Source organism: Heterocephalus glaber, unplaced genomic scaffold (genome assembly GCF_053883595.1).
Source record: "Heterocephalus glaber isolate CG9 unplaced genomic scaffold, H.glaber_assembly_v1.0 deba00001060, whole genome shotgun sequence".
In the NCBI taxonomy this organism is placed as follows: domain Eukaryota; kingdom Metazoa; phylum Chordata; class Mammalia; order Rodentia; family Bathyergidae; genus Heterocephalus; species Heterocephalus glaber.
The window spans coordinates 2,090,224-2,110,330 of record NW_028258185.1 but is presented as its reverse complement, the minus strand read 5'-3'; the positions used below and the strand labels follow the sequence as shown (position 1 = coordinate 2,110,330).

The 20,107-nt window shown below is 48.3% G+C and overlaps 1 long non-coding RNA gene across 1 annotated transcript; it reads right to left on the bottom strand.

Moving 5' to 3' along the window:
• Positions 1-53: 53 nt before the first annotated feature.
• On the bottom strand, positions 54-19,175 carry LOC147828498 (uncharacterized). The gene is made up of 3 exons (XR_015450699.1): positions 19,023-19,175; positions 10,132-10,269; positions 54-178 (listed from the first exon to the last, which is right to left on the bottom strand). It is a non-coding gene; the product is annotated as an uncharacterized LOC147828498 (long non-coding RNA).
• Between the last annotated feature and the right edge of the window lie 932 nt (positions 19,176-20,107).

Here is a 20,107-nt window from a genome sequence, read left to right as displayed (position 1 = left end):
GGAGTGAGTCATCGTATCTGTTGCTACAGGCTGAAGGCCGCCACAAACACATACCTGCAGGAGCTTCTAATCTCATCAGGAACATGTAGAGAATCCGCCGGCCTGTTACAACGGCAAACCATCTTGTTCTGAGCAGCGGGAATCGCTGTGCTTTCTCTGAGCTCCAGCCCAAAGCCTCCTTTGGAGCCAAGGGAATAGAAAAAGGAATTCTAGGTCAGTGGATTGTCCTGTCAGATAGACCAGCCAAAGTGAGTGTGGAGGATCCAGCAGCTGGCATAGCAATTTGCCAGTTGCTTTATGAGAGCCAAGGTAGTCTTGGTTGTGGCACCAAAGGAAAAAGGGAATTATGGTTAGATTTTAGCAAGTGCTGGTCCTAAACCACACCTTCTCTTCCTTGCTGCAGACTTGAGTGAGGATCACCTCTCTGCTTCCCCCAGAGACAAAAGCAGGACCCTCAGGCAGGGTAGGGCTGGGACTACTAGGAGCTGTGCCATACTTTGGCTGGAGAGGGAGGTGGGGGTGCAGTGGGAACAGGTTCAAAGCCCCAAGGTTGGGGCCCATGTTTTCAAGAGCAAAGGAGTTGGGACCCAGCTCAGGCTCAGAAGTCTCTGGACAGGGCATGTGGTTGGCCACAAGGAAGCCAAGGCTGTGGGAAAATGACACCTGGTGCTGGGGATCAACAGGGATGGCAATTGCTCACCAGAGGGCTGTGATGAGAAAGCACCTGACAGATAATCCCAGCAGACAGACAATGACCAGAGCTAGCCTTACAGGTCTTGGGCAGTGAGGTGTGGCTCACCTCCCTGCCTGGAGAGTTTCTGAGACCCTCAGAGATGATTTTTACTGAGTTGACCAATTTCACACTTGCTAAGAGGTGTGAGCATACTGAGACACACTGGGGGCCTCAGGCCAAAAAAGACAGGCCCAAGCTAGAAGCAACTGTCTGGGGCCCCCTAGCAGGAGCCCTTCCTCTTCCCTGGAAGAACACTCTCAGGATAGGTCCTGGGTACAGTCCCCGCTGCCCTTGGGAAGACCCCATCCCTTCATTCTCTTCTCCTCATTCATTCTTCTCGTGGCTGTGCTATGAAGGAGGACGTGGTAGGACAGGAATGCACTCTGTCCAGTATGAGGATCACTACCATGTGCCAACCTCAGATCCAGGTGCCATGGACAGGGGTGTGTGGGTGGCGAGTAACTGCAGCAGGGAGTATTATGTGCCTCACTCAGAAAGAAACAGCACTCTGTCCCTTGAACTTTGTGGAAACCTCCCCAGTGAGAAGGGCAGCCCCTCCCACCACACTAGACCTAGGCAGGTGTAAGGAAAGGAGTCCCATGGGAAGCCAGGCACCAACTCTCTATAGCAGAGGTTCCCACCCTAACCTGGAGCTCACTGTGGCCAGAAGAGAGGGATTATACTGAGTTCCCAGCACAGGGTGACATTTCAAGACAGCAGGCATGGAGGAGTATTGGCTCATGGGTGAGAAGTAGGTAGTTCTGCACCACCAAGCCAGGTCCCTCTCCTTGACCTATGGGTCTTTGGTAGAAGATTCACTTAATATAAGATAATAAATAAGACACATTCAATAGGACATGGTTTTGCACATGTCTTCCAGGCCTGCCCCAGTGGTGTAGTTCCTAAGGTTAGGGGACTGTGCATCACCCACTCAGCATGGCCTTGATCACTGGGGCTGCTCCACAAACCATTTTTGAATGTCATTGACAGACATGAATCATCTCCCTCCTCTCCCTGCCCTGGTGTTCATGTAAGCTCTATGCCCAGCCCTATTCCGAGTCCCATCTGCTCTGTATCTGGGCTCATGTCTACAGAGCAAATCTTTGTCCCCTTCAAACTGGGCACCCCCTGATGACAGAGGTCATGACTCTTATTTCTTTGGGTTTCCCTCCATTCTCCCTACCATCCTAGCCTACTGGTAGCCTTCAAGCTCCAGCCTCAAGCCCCACCCTAGGAGAGAAAGAAAGCAGTAGTGTCTTCGTCTTTGCAGCTTTTCTATCCCATGTGTGTTCGGCACAAAATGTGGGGAGCCATACTTGAGGCATGAGTCAACCTATTCATTGGGCTATGGTTGGCAGTTCCATCAGGAGCCTGGAGCCAGATTCAAGGAATGGGGAAGGGCAGATGGAGTGATGTGCCAGCCCCAGACAACTCTTCACAAAGCCCTAGCCTCAGGGAAGAGTTGAGGAAAGCATTTTTTCTGCCTCCACCCAAAGCCTCAAGAATCCTGACCACACCCCAACTCTGGGGTCCAGCTTTGATCTCAGCTGGATCTTCAGGATCTCAGGGGCAATGAAGGTGGGGGTACAGGTCCCTCTATGGACCTGGGAACCGGAGGTAGCCTTGTTGACTAAGACTGCATTCTAACGCTGAACTCCACCCAGCCTCTCTAGGACTCTCAGGCCCCTCTGAACAAAGGCTGGAGAAATGCTGCTGTCCAGAAGTAAAGCACACACTCACCATTGGCTTGGGTGGACTTGAAAGGCAGCTCCCAGCTGCCATTATTGTGGTCATAATCACAAGTGAGCCTGACCCATTGAAGTTGAGTTTCCTCTGTAAGTGCTTCACACAAACTGTGGGTCATAGCACAGTACAACAGCTACAACCCCACCTTGGGCCCTGACTTGGTCCTAATCCAGGTGTTGAAATGGTCTGGAATCTTGGCTCAGACTCTCACTGCAGTTTCCCCCACAGCCCACAGCCACAGAAGGAGCAGGGACTGGGCTCACCAAAGGAGGACACACAAACTGAGGTTTTAATGCTGAGCTGGGGCTGAGCAGGAAGGGTGGGGCAAAAATGCAGGAGGCTGTGGGGAGCAGCCTGGGCCAGATCTCTTGGATTTAGCAGGCAATTGGCACTCTTGGGGCAAGAACTGCAGAGCAGAGCTCTCAGCTTCCCTCCAACAGGCTCCTACAGGTCTGGGGAATGTTCTTCCCCTATTTGAAGGGTATTTTGCCAATAACATACCAAGTCTTTGAAAAATCCCCCTTGGTTGATTGAAACTATGGGCTAGAAGTCAACAGATAATTAGTCAGAGGGACTAAAAAAAGGATAGACCTGCATAGCAAAATCTGTTTTCCTTCTCATAAAGGGTGATTTAAATTTTTATACAAACACTTACAGAGGAATTACTGTGTGCCAGCTACTGCCCTGCAAACATCTATCTATAATTGTGTCCTTGCAAAGAAGGGCTTTTACTACTTTCTTTGCATTTGTGTTGGTTGCACATGTGGGCATGAGCACTCTGGGAGTCTGGGGTTTACAGCCTTTCCTTCCAATGACGAGGCACACACACTTTCTCTAAATCAGGCTGTGTCCTTTGGGACCAGGGCCATGGGAGAAGTCCTTTTCATATTCTTACCCACCCTCATGTCCCTTTTCTCCCTACTCCTTTCTATCCTGCCATAATGAAGAATGAGAAGACAAAGGCAGGACTGGAGTTGCCTCCTCTCAGGACTTCTGCTTGGCTCAGCACTTCTTCATCCTGAGAAGGCAGGCCCAGGGGACAGTCTTTCTTCTATCTGGCTTCCCCTTCTACTTTGGATGAGTTCCAGTCACACAGAACTGAGTCAGTAAAGATAGCAGTAATGTATGATGAAAAAAAGTATGTGAGTGTATTGAGGCTGGAAATGGTACTTTTCCCAGGACTGTCCTCAGGAAATATACTTAGAGTCTGAGCAGTCCTCAAAGCAAATAACTACCTTGCCAGCCCCAGCCCCATCCTCCATACTCACTCAGCTCCTGCCTCCACACCCACCACGTTCTGCTGCTGACTTTGCTCACTGTCCACTTGGACCAATCATCACCCTCAAGGATTAGTGAAAACAAGTTAAAGGTTTTTCCAAGGGAGACACAATGCCCACAGCAAGAAGATAGGAGAACGTGCACAAAGACTTATAGCAATCGTGGAATTGTGTCTTCATGAATCATGTCTTCATTCAACATGTGTTTTGAGCAGTTGTAGGGTACTGTGCAATGGGCACTTCTAGACTTTGGTTGTGTGTCTCGGTGTCATTCTTCATCTCCTCCTTCAGGTGCCAGATAAGGATAGAGAGAAGTCTCTGGTCCAGATCTCATTGCTGGCTCAGGAAGGTGACTCATACCACTTGGTTAGTGTGATGGTTAATTTTTGCTTTTAACTTGACTGGAAATGCCTAGATCACTTCTGGGTGTATCTGTGAGGGTGTTTCCAGGGAAGATTGGAGGTGGTCAGCAAAGTGAGTGGAGAAGACCCATGCTGAAAGTGAGTCACACCATCTCCAATAGGCTGGGGCTGAGAAGGACTGAAAAAGGGGAAGAAGGGAGAAGTTCAAACTCTACACACACTTGACCTTTCCTGAGTAGGTGCACTTTTTGTTGTTGTCACCCATAGATGTCACACTCTGGATTCATCAACTTTTGAAGGCAGACTTGGACCAGCAACTCTCCAGGGGACTTCTAGGTCTTCAGTCTCAGATTGAGGCTGTATCATTGATCCTTTTGTTCTAATGTTTCCAGCTTTTCAGACTGAGCAGCTATTGGCTTCTCTGGCTCTCCAGCATGCAATGGCAATTGTGGGACTATTAAGCCTCTGGTCATATAAGCCAATCTAAATCCCCTCTTCATATATATATATATATATATATTATATATATATATTATATATATATTATATATATATTATATATATATTATATATATTATTATATATATTATATATATATTATATATATTATATATATATTATATATATTATATATATTATATATATATTATATATATAATAATATATATATATATATATATATAGCTGCAGATGTCAAAAAGAATTATTCTAGGGCACAGGCCTGAAATCTCAGCGCTCAGGAGGCTGAGGCAGGAGGATTGTGGAGAGTTCAAGGCCAGCATGAGCTACATAGTGAGAACCTGTCACACATACAAAAAAATCCCAATAGTGAAGAATATAGAAAAGTCAAGTTTATTGATAGACTTCAAGGGAGCAGTGGATAAATCCAAGGACGGTGGATGGAGGACGGTGCCCAGGGTGACAGGCTGAGATTGTTATGTTTGATTTATTTGTTTGTTTGTTTTGTTTTTTGTTTTTTGAGGCAGGGTCTCCCTTTGTAGTTCAAGCTGGCTCTGAACTCACTATGTAGCCCAGGCTGGACTCGAACTCTCGGTGATCCTCCTGCTTCAGCTTCCCAAGTGCTGGGATTACAGGCGTATGCCACCACACCCAGCATTATGTTTGATTTTAACATGAGAAAGGCTCAGAATCCCTCGTCCCTAAGTGGTTTCATCAGGTCACTGTGGCTCTACTGCCATCATCGTCTCAGTTTGGGAGAGCCAAGTCCTTGTACGAAGACTGGGGGCTTTTTGTTTTGTTTTGCTGTACATATATACAGTGACACGACTGACTGTGTAAAGGCCCGTCCTTCTTTCCCCCTCAGCTCCTCAGCTTCCCTGGTATAGAACACAACCCAAATAGCCAGATGATTTCCCTGGCAATCTCTTGCAAATGGGTGAGACCTGTCTGGTGATTGCTAAATAGGTGTCACTCTGAGAGTCTGCACCTAATCTGGTTCCCAAACAGCTCAAACCATGAGAAAGCTCAGTGCCCCATATGTGCTTTGTGGCATGGTGGAAGACAATAGCAATGACCACACTTACATAGCATTGACTGAGTGCCAGACCTGGCTCTGGATATATCAGTTCATTTCATCCTCTCAACCTCATGAAATGGGTCTATCATTATCCCTGTTTTACAGATGAGGAAAGTGATGCCCAGAGAAGGTAAGTAAGTATGAGGTATGATTTTTTAAAAAAGTGAATGTTCAAATAAATTTTAAAAATTATTACAGTAAAAGACTTATTACCATAAATCTCCCTCAAAGTAGTCCCCTTCATACTTACTCAAATGTTCTTGCAGTTCTGGAAATCTTTTCATGAGTGTCTGTACTTGCACTTGCACTGTCATGGCTATCTCAATGTCTCAAACTGATTCAAAATATTTATTTTTCATGGTCACTTTGACTTTAGGGAGAGCCAAAAGTTTCATGGTGCCAGGTCCAACTGAATAAGGTAGATGAGGGCACACTGTAATGTTTTATAAATCTGCCTTTCTGTTCAATGGCACTAGGCAGCAGCATGCACTGTATTTTTTATGACATCTTATAAAGACATTCTCAAAAAAAGGACTTTTCAGAACTGCTTCAGAAAGTTGCAAGAATGATAGGATAAATGTGTTTGAAGCAAGGGGGGTATTTTGAAGGACACTCATGGCAATGTGTCTTACTGCAATACATTTTTAAAATTTAAAGATCTACTGTATATTTTGATCAAAACTTGTATCTGGTAAATGCAGAGCCTTGGTGTGAGGCAGCTGTGGCTCCAAAAGCTCTTGACTTCTCCATTGTGGGCACTCAGGTTGTTGGCACACAACCATGACCTGACTGTGAAGAGATGATTTCAGCAGAGATTCTGATCTTCAGCCAGACTGTGAGGGAAGCAAACAGAGAGGACAGTAGATGCCACTCAGCATTTAGTGTGCCTCAGCATCTTCCAGCAATCCTGAGGGAGAGGGACTTCTGTCCTGGGGTGGAGATAGGGCTACAGGCTTTGGGGAGCAGTCCCCTTCCCCTCTCTGACTTCCAGAAGCTGAGGTGAGGCAGCCAGGACTCCCGGGCAGGCCTCCAGGTGACCACCAACTACCCACCACTCTTCTCCCTTCTGTCTTGTCACCTGACCGGGGGCCAAGGCTCAGATGTCTCTTCGGACAGTCTCTTCCAGGTGGCTAAAACATGTTCCTTGACACCTCTGGTATGGTTCATTATCTTGGCCCAACATTCAGCGGTTCCTTCTATTTCTCATGTCTTCCAAACTCACAACCACTTATGGCAGATACCCCTAAACTGAGCACTATAGAACCTTGCTCCAGATGAGCAGAGGTGAGGTCTGAGCAGAGGGAGGTCTGAAATGGGATAATCCAGCCTGAGTGTTATTTGGCATTCTTTAGCCTTTGGGATGAGCCAAACTACCCAGTGGCCTCAAAGAGATTAACCAGATCTTTGCATGAGGCCACTCACTTAGAAAAGAAATTAACCCCATTCCATTCATATAGGTACACAGGCCTGGCTTCTGTCAGCCCTTCTTTGAAGTGAATGGCTGTTGAGTACTTGTTGTGTACCTGGCATTGTGCTAGGATTTAACACACCTTGCCTTATTTGCTACTCAGATTATCTGTAGGAGATAAGCACTGCTGGGTTACCCTCTCTGGTTTCTGAACCTCAGGAAGGTCACATGGCCAATAAGTATTAAGACTAGAATTCAGATCCAAGTCTGGCTTCTCCTAGAGTTCATCCTCTCAACCAGTACACAGTGGGGGCACTGAGGGGAACTTGACGAGCTCGGCATCCTCATAAGCTCCATCAGCAGCCTATACAGCAAAGCCAGCTCCAAAAGACATAATTTTGGGACACCACTAGGGTCACCAATACTATGACACCCTCCACAAGATAGAGTTTCCCAGCTCGCTAGATCTATAAGGCCTGAATGCTCTTCTCTTGCCTTTCTACTTTCCCAGGCAGGGGCCATGCCAAGGAGTGAACAAAAGCTCCATTCATTTTGACCCTCCCCACCCCCACCCTGCCCTGCCTCCCTCCTTAGCTGCCCACCTGGAAAGTTCCAGCCAGTTTCACCATTGGCCTGAGGGCCTGTCCCATTCATCCTTCTCCGTCCCCTCCTGGCCAGCTCGGAGAGACAGCCTCAGTGTCTAGGGCTAGAAAGGCACTCAGTAGCATAGGTGCCTCGAAGCCAGGCAGCATGACTTATCCATTCCTCTTGGGCAGTCTCCAGCTGACAGTTGACCTGGGCATCCCCGAGGGCTGGGCCCCCTCACTCTGGCGTCAGCCATGGCCTCCTGCAGGTTGGCACACTGCCCTCAGTGGAGAACAATAACACGTTAATGTCTGCAAGACCTCAGACATAACATGGCTCCATTGTTTTGAGTTTGGAAAATGATCTCACACTAACTCTGAGAACCAAGCTTATCCCTAGTGCCTCTGCAATGCTGGGCCCTCTTTCGCTCAAGAACACACAGTAGCTCCTACTCTTGTCTTAAGCTCTACTCCTCATTCCTCTGGGTCTCCTTTCTTCTCTACTCTTCCTACCATCTATGGTAGACAGAAAAATGACCCCTACAGATGTCTGCATCCTTGTCCCTGGAACCTGGAAATATGTTAGGTCATGTGGCAGAAGAAATTAAGGCTGTAGGTGGAATTAAGTTTGCTAATCAGCTGACCTTAAAATTGGGAGATTTTTCTAGATGATCTGGTTGTGCCCAGCATCATCCCAAAGGCCCAAAAATGTGGACTAGAGAAGTAGAAGAGGTCAGAGTGATGTCCTGAGGGAAGAACTTGATCTGCTGTTGCTGTCTTTGAGGAAGGGAAGAAAGAGGGCATGGCCACAGCCTGTGGGAGACCTCTGGATGCTGGACAGAGCCAGGAAGCAGACCTTATCAGGAGCATCCAGGAGTGCAGCTCACCAGCACCCTGGCTTTAACCCAGTGACGCTTATTTCAGACTCTGGCCTCCAGATCTGTGATTCATTTTAAGCCAAGGGAGTCTGCTCTTTATCTTCCACATGCAGGTCACTTTCTCCCAACTCCAGTGTTTCTTTCACTTCTCTGCCTCTGAGCCCTGATGCCCTTCTGTTGTCCTAAATTCTGCTCCTAACTGCTCCCCTCTAAAAGCTGCCATTCCAGCAAGGACCACTGTTTATCACCACAGACCTCATAGAGCTGCATTTTTGTCCTACCAGGCTTGCCCTAGGTCTGAGCACAGTAGAGAGCAAGCTCACCACCTACTGGGACCCTTGATTACTCTGCTCTGCTGCCCCCTGGGTTTGTGTATTTGGGGTTTTGTCAGCTGGTTTCATACTGACAGGGCCATTGCCTGACTCATACTGACCTTTCCTCCACACCTTTCCATGTCCAAGCTGGGCCGGAGCTGATGGGCAGGCACAGTGCCTGCTCTGGCTGAAGTCAGGAAGAACTCAAGCTGGAGGGAGACTCACTTCTGCTACTCCCACCCCTCATGGGAGTGACCTGGATGGCCCATTCCTGCTCCTCCTCGGTCCCTCCTCTGGTGATAGGTCCAAGCCTACTTGGTGGAAATTGTCCACCTTGTCATCCTCTTCTTGGTATTTTTTTTCTTTTATTAATTTTATTGATACATTTTAGGTATACAATATAATGACGTTCATCATTGGAAATTTGCACCTTTACATAATCTCTCTTGGTTCTTATTTTTTCCCCATTCCCCTGCCCTCCCTTCAACCCTTCCATCCCCCACCACCACCACCACCACCATTTACAAAGACTTTGTTTCCATTTTTCATTTTCTCATGGTCTCTTGGCAGCCTCATTTCCAGGCCAGTTTTGTGCACTTTGTATCTCTCCATCACTTGCCACCAGAGGTGCTCAGCCTGGTCGGAACAGGCAAGAGGCCCCTTTGCAGGGAAGAATTGGGCTAGTGAAGCCTGAGTCTATCCTTACATATAACACCATATCTGGCATCTTGCTGAGGACTTTGGCTTGGTAGGCAACCATCCCCCACTCCAACCATCAGACCAGGCCCCCCCAGAAGGAATGGGCTTGTGCATGTTTTCAGGACTATGGCTTGCTTGTTGACAGAGAACAGGGAGCACTCTGTGTTATGACAGGGACAAGCTCCTCCCTAGGGAACAGGGAGGAGGGTTATCTCCTAATAAGGTTATCTCATCATGACCTCAGCTGGCAGTGCAAGTTCCAGACAGTCTTTGACCTGGAAACAGCTTTGACCTTCTCAGCATTCTGCCTTCCACTTCATTCTATACCCTCAGAGGGTTCCCACACCGGAGGCCTCTCTATGACCTCCAGAGAAATGAGCATGGCTGAGTGATGTCTCTGCCACTGCAGGGCACAGCCCCTAATGGAGTGAAGGTCACAGACCAAATGATGTCTTGTGTTTGTTCCCCAAGGACATCAATACAGCATGAGTACTGCAATACCAAACATCTTCTCAGACCACCAAATTGGGGACTCCCCCCATGAGTAAGTCAGAGAGACCCTCTGAAGGCCTGAAGCACCATCCTTTACCTACCTTGGTCAGGGACAAGATCTCTAGGTCCAGCTTGGGCCAGCCAGCAGGTTGGCCAGGTCCTTCCTTTTGGTCTGCTCAGCTGTTTTCCACCAACAAGAATCCTGAGATGTCTCAGGCAGGATCTGCATTCCAATCCTTCTGAGGGATAAGGCAGGAGTACCTTCCATTAGCCTTCACTTCCTGCTGTCATTCATCCCATCCCAAATGCAAACCTGACCTTCCACCAAACTGGTAAAATTTCTCCCATCAGCCATATGGCTGGACCCAAGGGACAATGGCCAGCCAGCTACCCAGTTCCAGGCCTTACCCTGCCTCCCAAGAGCACCGTGGTTCCCCTTGTGCTCTCCCCTCCCACTCTCCTTGATGGGGAGTCCCACCCTATTTTCTGGGAGCAGTGTGGGCGCCTTCCCCAGTCCTCACTAGACACCAGCCTAGGTGCCTCTTTATGAGCTGAAATTCATGGTTCTGCTCTGTGGAGCTATGCAGAAGAAAATCTGTTAGCCTCTGAAGAATGTTTCCAAATGGGGGGCATTTCTTAGTCTTCTCGTCAACTCTGTAGATGCTGACTCCCAGAGAAAACATGGTTGTATCTCCAGCTGCCTACACAGTGGCAGGCCCCCTAGCCACCCTTCTCTCCACCCTCGGGAGCTGGCTACAGCCTTACAGCCAGCCCATACCTGGACGGGGCTGCTGTCCTCCCAGACAGGGTCCCTTGGTCCCTCTACTATTTATACAACTCCCTCAGTATTTCCCACATTGCAAGCATTTGAATGCCACCATCAGGGGCTGACCCATATCCACAAATCATCTGTACTGTTACTTCCTTCAGTAGTTTTTACTTTAAGTTGGCTGCGTACTTATTAGTATAATTATTTTATAAGGAAACTGCTAACTACTAAGTTACACCTCTCATTTAGTACATCAAAATAAAGCCCCAAGAAGCAGGCCATGATGGATGGCCTGAAAGATCTCCTGTGCCCAAAATAATTGTCATTTTTCTGGGTGCGAGTTGGAAATGCTCCCTCCCCAAGTCCCCACTCACTTCTTCTTTTCCCCAAGCCTTTGCCCTGTCTCCTTCCTGCCCTGCTCTGATTTCACTTCTGAGTGATGGCCAGACCTTTTCCTTACTCTTCTTCCATCAAGCTAGGATGTCCCCCCCCCAGCCCGCATTCTGTCCAGCACCTTGGAGAGGGGCCAGCTGGGGGGCCAAGGCCATGACCCAGGCTGCCTTACAGCCTCCAACCTCCAGCCGCCAACTGGGATGGACAGGTTCACCTGATCCACAGTCAGGGAGGTGGCTGGTGAGTTTTCATAATTACACGACCCAGTGTCTGGAAACCACAAATGAGCATTTAGAAAGTCGAATTACAGTCCTTAGAGCATAAGAGGGTCAGTGTAGCAAGTGGCAGCTTCTGACTGAGAAGTCAAAACAACAGAGCCAGGGCAGATTTGGAAAATTCGTCTCAGTTATGGTGGCTGGAGGGAGGGGGCTGGACTATCCATCTCACCTGTGATAGGTAGCACCTACCTAGAATTCTGCAAGGGAGGAGAAATTCCTGGAAAGCTCACCTCAAGGGATTTGCCCTGTCCCCAGGTCCTGGTACCCTGCTTGGCCTGGATTGTCTCGAGTTCCTACCCTGTCCACCATGCTGAGTCCAGCTCACCCTGTCCCACCCAGACCCTGCTTGAGGATCCTGCATAGACTCCCCTGACTTCTCTGGATACCTAAGGGCCCTCATTGCTCCACGACTTGGTCTATGTCTTCAGGTGCCAGATGTGAGACCTCAGGGGGAGCCTGGAAATGTCCTCTCCAGCACACTCTGCACTGTCAGGTGGGAGAGACCACAAGCTTCTGCTTCTGGCTGTGACCCTAAGCATATCACATGGCCCTTCTGGCCCTAAATTCCCTCATTTATATAACATAGGGGTGCCATTAGAGTTGTTGAAGAGGATTTAAGAAATATCTTTAAAAAATCTATATCATCTTCTGACACAAAGGAAACCCTCCATACACAATAGCTATAACCACAACTCCTATCTTCAAAGTTTATCTCTGTATTTATTTCCCATTCCCATCTCCCTGGTGGGCTCTGCACCTCCCCTTTCACATCCCATCCTGTCCTTTGACACCAGAGCTTGCCCTAGGTGCCTGGTTCTTCCTCAACTGGCATCCTGACTGTGGATCCTATACCCAGGGGTCCCTTATACCGAGGCAAGAGAGGCTGTTCCCTGGACCCTCTCCTCTGCCTTTTCTCATAAATATAAAAGCCAGTTTATATGTGCATGGATATACATTCAGATGCTTCTCGATTCACAATGGGCCTATGTGCTAATAAACTCACTGTAAGTTGAAAATATAAGCCAAAAATGCATTTAATACACCTAACCTGCCAAACATTATAGCTTAGCAATACAATACATTGTATAGTATCAATTGTTTGCCCTCTTGGTCATATGGGTGATTGGGAACTCCAATTCACTGTCACTGCCCAGCATCAGAGCATCTATGTGAGTCAGCTGTCCATTACTGTGACTGAATACCTGACACAATCAGCTTACAAGGAAGAGAGGTTTGTCTGGCTCACAGTATTGGAGGTTTTTATCCATGAGTTGGTCTATTGTGAGCAGGGGTCTAAATACCCCTTCCAGGGTATGCACCCTTTGAGAGTCTGCCCTCAGTGACCTAACTTCCAGAAGACTCCACCTCTTAAAGTCTCTACCTCTTCCCAAGAGCACCACAAACTGGCAACTAAGCCTTTAACAAACAGGCCTTTGGGGGATGCTTAAGATCTGAACTATAGAAGTATCATATGGCATATCACTAGCCCAGGAAGGGTTCAAAATTCGAAGTCCAATTTCTACTGAGTGTGTATCGTTTTCACACCATAATGAAGTTGAACCACACTAAATTGGGGACTGTAGTAATTATTATTATTTTGTTATTGTTCTTATCATCCTCACTTTTACAGAAGAGAAGGTGATGACACAGAAGATGAAGGAACATGCCAAGAATGGCAGTCTCGCCCGAGTCAAGACCCTGGCCCCAAGCCCCTCCACACGCACTGTCTCTGCAGCATTATCCTGGCCACCCTCAGTCCTCATCAGCATCATTGTTTTTGTGTGTGCTTCCTCCCCCACTGTAGCTTTTGATGATTTTCTACACAGTGTGCAGTTGAAACCAATCTGGTATAATTCCCGTTGTTTGGATGAGCACACGGAGGCACATGGATGTCAGCACGGAGGCAGGGCCCAGACTGACCTGGAGCAGCTGAGGAAATGAAAAGAAGCACAGAAAGCTTTCCAGCAGCCAACTCTGCTCCCTGCAAGAACTGAACTTACTCTGAGAGAGAGCCCTTCCTTCTGCTAAATCGTGCCTTCCTTTTACGAAATGATGACAGTAGTAGATTGAAATGGCTGCATTTTTAGTGCGGCATTTCGGTGGAAGAAAAGATTGTCTGCCCCAGTGTCAGGTTTGAAACCCTGGGCAGTGGTGGGCTCAGGCTTTGTCCCAAGTGGCTGGAGCCCCTGGGGCTTGCTCCACATTTAGGTCAGGGGCAGGTGCTGACCTATGCTACCTAGAGACAGTGAAGGGTGCTCAAAGGGTGGTGGTCTGGGGCCTCCTGCCGAGTTGGGAAGATGCTCTCCATTACCTCCTACAGGGATTAAGAGAGCCCAGACCAAGAGCCCTGAGGCCAGGCCAGACTGGATGGTGTTGTGCAAAGAGTCAACCTGGTCTTTCTGCCTTCAGAGGGTGTAATGTTCCCACCGTCCTCTTTTCTAAACCTGTCTCAGCCTGTGTGGGGCCCTTTTGTCTAATGCTCCCCTTGCTTGGGGGGAAAAATGGTACAAGAATCTTCCCATCACCCACCTCTGTCTCATCCATCTCTAGAGCAGTCTGATGTTATGATTCATCCATCTTTTATTTGTTCGGTGCATTTTCCATGACAATCCAGAGGCCCTTCTCTCCCAATTTGGCTGGCTTCCAAGACCATCAGAGGTCTATTCAAACTAGAACTTGGGTCTCTGTGAGGGCAGCTAGTTCTCTGTAAGTGCACATTCTCACTTCTCCTGGATGGAAATATCCCTGGACAATCTGAGCTCCTGAAATGACTGTTCAGTGGTTGTCCTCAGTCCTGAACCATCAGCAGCTGTTCTTCTACCTACCCACTAGCACCGGCTATGGGCCAGGATTGTATTCTAGTCTAGAACTGAAGAAACAAAACAGTTCAGGCAGAAATATGGGCTCAAAGAGCTCATCTGTGCTTGAGCTGGCTTTGTAACAAGGCCACACTGAGTAAAGGGCCCTAGAGAATAGGGCTGCTGTGGGCAGGCCAGAGACCTGGCACTTTCAGCTGGAAGGCCCAGGGCTGAGGGTCCTGGGTAAGAGGTAGCCTTTAGCAGGGTAGTGTCATGGGTGAGTGATGGATAGGGTATGAATCCTGTGTAGCTATAAGGTAGAGGTCAGATATGAGGCAGAACTTTCCTAAGACCAGGACGTGAGGCATGAAGACCCTGGCCAGAGCTCTCCCAAAAGACAATGTGGTTGCATCCACACTGAAATCTGAAGAAAAGACAGTGCCCAGAGGAGCCTACTACCACGCTAAGTCCATCACCTTCCTGCTTCCCACCCCCACTCCAGGTTTCATTTTGGTGCTTCTGCATCCAGAACTCAGAGTAAATAAACCTTCAACCCTTGTCAAAGGTAAACCCCATCACCCCACAGTGGCTCCCTCCTTGCCCACCACCACCTCCTCCAGCCTCCCCCCAGGCCTCTCTTCTATGGGTTTCTGGTTCAACCTACACTGCCTTCATGGCCCCAGGGACCCAGACCAGCAGCCAGAGTGGATCTGGGAGCCAGGTACCGCCCTGATGGCCCACCATTAAGGGGCGGGCCTTTAGGACCTAAGATGGCAAGGGCCCCAGCCTCGACAGGCAGCTTGCAGTAAGCAACCCAGGGAAATGGGGAGGCAGCCTAGGGCCTGGGACCCGGAGACATCGCACTTCAGCTGACAACATGTGCCAGAGTTTCGACAGAAAATGGGCAGGGAGCCTGCAGGGAATCAGGGAGGGTGAGACTGTGCAGAAGCATCCGGTTCCCATCCTGGGAGGCAGGGCAGTGGTGTGGAAAGAATGTGGGTTTTGGTGAAACAGACTTCACTGAATCCTGGCTCTGCAGCCCTGGATTTAGCATGTTTCTGTCTTAGGAATGACAATTTGTAGTCAACTTGTAGTCAAGTTGACTTTGTGTACCCCACCCCTCACTCTCCTGTCAACTCCTACTTCAGCCAAACTGATGAGTCCCAAGGCTCCCATGAGCCTTCTGACCAAATATTGTCCACTCACCCCTGTCAATATGTATAAAGCCTTCTTTTACATCTTCACCTTACTTGGTCCTTCTGTAACATTTACCCCTCTTTATTATTTTCTTCTTGAGTAGTTTTTTCTTTTGGAATTCCTAATCCCCAGCTGGTTCTCCACCTAGTTTTCTGACCTCTCCTTTGCTGGACCTTCTCCCTCCATTTATTTGCCTGTGCCTGAGGCTCTGTTCTAGATCCTCAAGTCATCCACAAATGCTGCCTTTCAAATCTCAGTCCCAGAACTGTTGAAATTGCATTAAATTCATAGAAGTAAAAACCATATAATGAGAGACTGGGGGGTATGGCAACCAGGAAGGGGAGTCAAGCCACCTAGGGGCTGGGAATGGAGTGACAGGACTGAGAACAGAGTCAGGTTCCAAGAGCCATCTCCAAGGGTACCATTCATTTCCTCTCAGGCCAGCACTGGGCAGGCTCTGCAACAGGGTCTCCACCAGCACTGCAGAGAACTGAGTGTCACTAAAGCCCTCCATTCATGCATGTCTTTGAGAAGCATTTGACCTTTTTTCTTACCCATCCCCTTACTGGACACCTTTTCTTGGCTTAGCTACAGGCACTTCGACTCAGTGTATCTCAAATGCTGCAACCCTCCTTCAGAACTTGACCCTCCTCCTTTGTTCTCTTTCACCATGATGGGTATTCCTGCCCATCCAGCCACCCAAGCTGGAAGACTCAGTGTCTTCCTAGATTCCTGTGCCTTCATCTCTCACAAGCACTGTGGCAGCCAGCCTCTAAGACGGCCTCTACTGATTCTCGCCTCTTAGCATTCACATGCATTTATAGCTACCCTCACATCAGATAAGACCTACCTGTGTAACCCAGGAGATTTTGTGAAAATGACAAAGTATGACTTCCAAAGGCCAGGACACATGAGTCATTGTGGTTTTCTCTGTATTCTCCTTGGGCTACTTGCTCTGGGAGAGCCCAGATCCAATATTGTGAGAACACTCAAGTGGCTCTATGGAGAACCCCTCATGTAAGAAACTTTTGGCCTTTTGTCAGACATCAACACCACCTTGCCAGCACATGGGGGACCATCTTGAAAGAGGTTACTCTAGTTCTCAGGCCTTGGCATGACCACAGCCCTGGCCAACGTTTGACCACAACATCATAAAAGAAGCCCTGAGACAGAATCTCCAGCCAAACTGCTCCTGAATTCTAGGCCCAGAGAAACTGGGTGAGATGATAAATATTGATTGTTGTTTTATTATTGAGATAATGTGTTTTGCAGCAGCAGATAACTAGCAAGTCATCTGTCCCTGCAGATGCCACGCCTCTAGCGGCCCTTGCATCCTCCCCTCCCCTGGCCTGTCCATCACAGCAGAAGTCTGGAATCTGGCTGTCAATGGTCTCTCCTGAATTTTCATGCAGGCCCAGCTCAGCTTCTTGCCTCTGCTCTGCGCCCCACTAACCCATCTTCTACCCTAAAGCCAGAGTAGGGGTTCTGGAACAAATCTAATCTTGTTTAAAACTCTTCCTTACCTCCACAGTTTATAGAATCAACTTCACAGGTGCAGCAGGCAACTGTGAGCCAGCCCCATCTCTCTTCCCAGTCTTTCTTCTACTGAGGGTCACTCACCATCATTCCAAGTCATCACCAAGCGTAACTTCAAGCCACCTTGCCTTTTCTCCTACTGCTTTCCTCTGCCTTCTCATCTCTCCCTGAACAGAGTTCCAATCCCCAGGAAAATACTCAACTGCCCAAATGGGGCTGTCCCACCACATACTTTGTTTCCGACAATAAAGTTTAAGGAAAAACAGGACATTATATCTGAAAACCCTGCTTCAGATAGATACTACCTTCATTCTCTCTGAGGAGTTTGGCTCCCTTAGTAAAACTTCCTGATAGGACTTCATAACCCAAGTAGAGCAGAAGCTGTTCAGATATTGTAGCATTCAGGGTTCTCAGGTTGGAAGGGATCTTGGATATCATCAAGTCTTTAACTATTCAAAGTGAGGTCTGCCAAGCAACATGGGCATCATTTGGTGGCTTGTTAGATTCAGGCCCCACCAGACCTACTGAGTTAGCAAGTGCATAGTCACAAAAGCACAGAAGACTCATACAAATTGAAGTTTAGGAAGAATGCATCTAGTCAAAACCTCCATCCATCTCTCAGGTTTCCTAAACACTTGTCAAATGTTGATTCTGCTCTTGAACACCTAGTACTGGGGACACCCTATCTCCGAAGTTGCCCACTCCATCTTGAATTTTATCTACATAGCCCCTCATGCAAGATTCCCCTGCTTTACCCCGTGTCCATCCTTTCCACTTCCTATCTCTTACTTCCACCCTGTCAGGGCTTCAGGGACTCACTTCCTATGGCCAGTGCCCCTGGCATTGGCCCCAGCCCCAAATCCCATAGACATCATTCAAAAGGTCAAGGGAGATCCCATTTATGTACATTTTCCTGCCAAATTTTCACTAATCTTTCTGCCTAATGTCTTTAGGTTTGGATTTAGGTGCTGCATCTATTTGTCTTAGAGCTGTCAGAGTCAAAGGCTTCCAGCAAAACAGTGTGACAGGGCCGCCTTGGACTTACAGGGCCTGGACCTAAGCCTCCCTTCTCTGGGCATGCTGTCCTACTGGGCATGCATCTTGCAAAGGAGCAGCTGGGTTCAGGCATTGGTGTTGCTCTGGGCAGAAACACAAACATGTCTGAGGCCCAGGACATCAACATAGTCCCTCCTGCAGGATGAGGGGAAGCTCTGTCCCAGGAGGCTGACTATTCAGTGTCATTAGTAACTTCTTGCCCTAGGAGAGCACTTTACACTTTGGATACACACAGCAGGCCTTTGTCCAGTAGGTCCCATGCGAGCTGGATTTGGTGAACTGGCAGGAATTGTTAGGACAGAGACTAAGGATTCAGGGGTTTGGCTGGGCCACATCAAGTACCCTTTCTGAAGCTTAGTTATGGCATCTGATTGTTGTAACATGAGATAGTCTAGCCCCTGCTCACAGTCCTGGGATTGGAGAGATGAAAGGAACTAAGCAACAGAAGAAAAGCAAGACATGGATTACTCAAAAAACACCAACAGCCTTATGTCCTGCAGAGAGAGAGAGAGAGAGAGAGAGAGAGAGAGAGAGAGACCAGGACTAGCTCAGCTGCAAGTCCAAGTCCCAGGGTTTGCTGTGACGGGACTGCTGGAAAGCTAGTCCCCTGCACAGCTCTCCATCTTGGCCCCAGCTCTGCCTACCAACCAAGGGCCTCTATACCCTGAGGGGAAAGAAGGGCTATGGGCTTTATGCCTGCCACAGGTTGAACCTAAACCCCCTTCCTCTGCCTCAGGTGTCTCCAGAAACCTTACTCCTTCCTCTGCTCCTCCTGGACTTAAGGGAGCCAGAGGCTTGGGTGAGAAAGATCTTTCTTGAACAAGAAAAGTACAGTACAGAGCTGATTCACACATGTGTCAATCCATCAGGCTTCCCACACAGCCCTCTCTCCCTCCTCTCTACTGCTGCTGCTGCTGCTGCTGTACCAGCCTCCCCAAGGGCCCCAACCCCCCAGCATTCCCTACCTTTATCCCAATGAAGCCCCTTGCATGCTGTATGGTGCTCATCTCCCTATGGGTTATCAGCACACCCTACTCCTGAAGCTGTGCAGGTCCCAACTCCTTCTGCCCAACCTGGGGACATTGTACTTGAGTGTGTTGGAAAGAGTATGAAGTCTGGGATCCACACTTGGCTCTGCTCCGGATAACCAAGGTGATTTTAAACAAAAGCACTGCCTGTCTCTGTGTTACAGGTGCTTTAATGGAGAAGTAAACAGAGGCCACTGCCCATCAAGATATCAGGACAGCACTGAATCCTCTTCCACATTTAGTTGGTCTCCTGGAAGCTGCCAGGTGGGAGTAGAAAGTGGCAGCCTTGCCAAGGACAACCCCCTGCCCAGACTTGTAAGCCAGAGCCTAGCCCTGAACTTGCTCTCTTTTCCACCCCCTGAAAGCAGGCAAGAGACTGGGGAACTTTGGGGGGTTTTCCAGCCTTGTATTTTTATACAAGCAGAAATTCTGATCCTCAATTTTTTTATCTGTAAAATGGGAATAGCCAATCACTCTAAATTCTTTGCTCAGACAATGCGTGAGAATGCTTTGTGAGCTGTAAAATGACACACAGGTGCCCATCAAAAGGACCAATTAACACCACCACTTCCTCCACCTGTGACCATGGTTGGCATTATTAATTGACCATGTTGTTCTTCCTCCCAGGATCTGGATACAACTTTAAGATCATAGTCCAGGCCAGTGATTCTCATTAGAATCCCTTGTTGTTTTCAAAAGATACCAGTGATGGGCCGGGGATTTAGCTCAGTGGTTCCACCGCTTGCCTCACAAGCGCAAGGACCCGAGTTCGATCCCCAGTACCAAAAAAAAAAAAAAAAAAAAAAGATACCAGTGAGTGCTTAGGACTTACTCCTAGCGGCCTGATTCACATAGTTTAGAGCTCAGATCTCAGTATTTTTTAAAGTTCCCAAGTTATTTTTCAGCCTGAATAGAGAACCACTGTTCTTGGCAATCACTACCAAGTGACCACATCAATTTGCAAGAGGTGTCATGGCAGCCATGCTTCCTATTCATTGCCATCATTGTTCTCTTGCCCCAGA